A 1,897-nucleotide genomic window follows, 5' to 3' on the forward strand; every position below is an offset into this window, starting at 1 on the left:
GTAATCTAAAATCTGACAGTATTCAGGCACTGTTCTCTTTTTCCCAGCACTTTATAAAAGACCAGTCAGCAAAGCCAATCCTCTGTTTTCTGATATTTTTTTCTAGCTTTGATGCCACAGTTGAGTAACTCCAAAAATGTTACAAGGAATTTAGGTGTACAATCTCTATTTCTGGAACTTAGGTTCCTTCACAGTATTGCTCTATACATTGCCAGTATTTTCAGTATAATATGTAAGTCTTGTTTTAATGAGTTCCATCTTATCATCAGTTCCATTCATCTTACTGCATTTCTACTATCATTTCTTTTTATTTGGGTTTTAGGTATACAGTACACATACAGTACATAGTACCACACAATTGCCATTGCAGTCCAGATATACTAAATGTGCAACTAATTCCTAACTAGGTATGTTGTTTGATTACAGTTAAAGCATTTCTATTTATCCCACTCACATCTCTTGTTTAGATCCAGCCCACTGCAGTCATGCTGCTGAAATTCTGAAGGAAAAAGAATACAGTACTGCAATCAATACTAGAATTGTTGGTCTTTTTATAAAAGCTCCATATTCTCAAGAAAAAATAGGTTAAAATGATTTCCCTGTACCATAATAACATGTATTGCTTCACTGCCATATTATTTGCAGCTACTGAAGGACAAAAATGCTGTTGAAATTGCCATTCCTGAGTGAGAGAAGCACTAGGATTGGGAAAACATGTTGGAAACTGACAAAATCCTCTTTGATATTGTGGAGAAGCAAGATGGGAAAGGGAAAATAGTAAGACAAGATCCTAGAAAGGCCAATTTTGGGCTTAGACCAGGGGTGTCAATCAGGGGTGAGAATCACAATGAATATTCAGTTTCTGCCTTGATAATTATATAATCTGTGATTCTTTTAATATATATTTTAGGTACACATCAGATAAGTTTTGATTATTCATATTACCTTTCTGTAACTGGGAGCACTAGTCAGACAAGGATGCATTATGTAGTTTTATTATAGAATGGTTCTTTATGACATCACAATTTTAAAACTGACTCCATGCTGCAATGGCAAAAGCTGTTGAATGAGCATCATGAGCCAGACAAAGTCATTTCCTTTTTTAGTAGTTTATGCTTACCATGGAGAATTTACATGTTTCTAATACCCTTAATATAGGGTATGTCTTTTTCTTCACAAATATTTACAATATTTTTATGATTCCAAAAAGTTTGGTTTAAATTTGAATATATAATGTGGATGTCAGCTTTTTTACGTAAGTATTGCTTCTGCTCTCCCCTTTGTCTGCATCCAATATTTTCTACATTAGGGGATTTTGGAATAAAGTTGTTTTTGTGGGAAGGATGGCATATCTTCATGAAAGAATTGGGTTACTGATGCTAAGACCAGTATTAATATTAAAGCTGAGACACTGGTATGGAGCTGTGTTTTCATGGCAGATCTTTTTTTTAACCATGACTGAAAACATTGTGTTAATGGTCCATTTATAAACTGAGACTGAAATAGTGTACTTGCTGATAATGATGGTTATAACTGATTTTCCTGGTTTGGCTGCTTCAGGTATCACATGATCAATTAAAGACCAATATTTACATTTAAAAATATGAAAAATAACAATTTTTATGTGGAAGTGTATTACATTCCTCTTATATTTTACTAAGAGAATAATTTTATTTATTTATATAAAACTTTCCATTTCAAGCATTTTTTAAAAGTTAATAAATTGATTTTTAATATACAATAGCAGTTGTACTGTATCTGTATCATCTGCAGACTGGCTTTTATGAACGCCCACCTTTTACCAGGTTATCTGCTTTCTTTTGGCAGTATGTCAAAGAGTGGTCTTTGATTCTTGTGGATTCCTTATGTCCAGGAACTTCATTGATATTTTAAACAA

This window comes from Protobothrops mucrosquamatus, unplaced genomic scaffold (genome assembly GCF_001527695.2).
Source record: "Protobothrops mucrosquamatus isolate PMUCROS unplaced genomic scaffold, P.Mucros_1.0 scaffold638, whole genome shotgun sequence".
Taxonomy (NCBI): Eukaryota; Metazoa; Chordata; class Lepidosauria; order Squamata; family Viperidae; genus Protobothrops; species Protobothrops mucrosquamatus.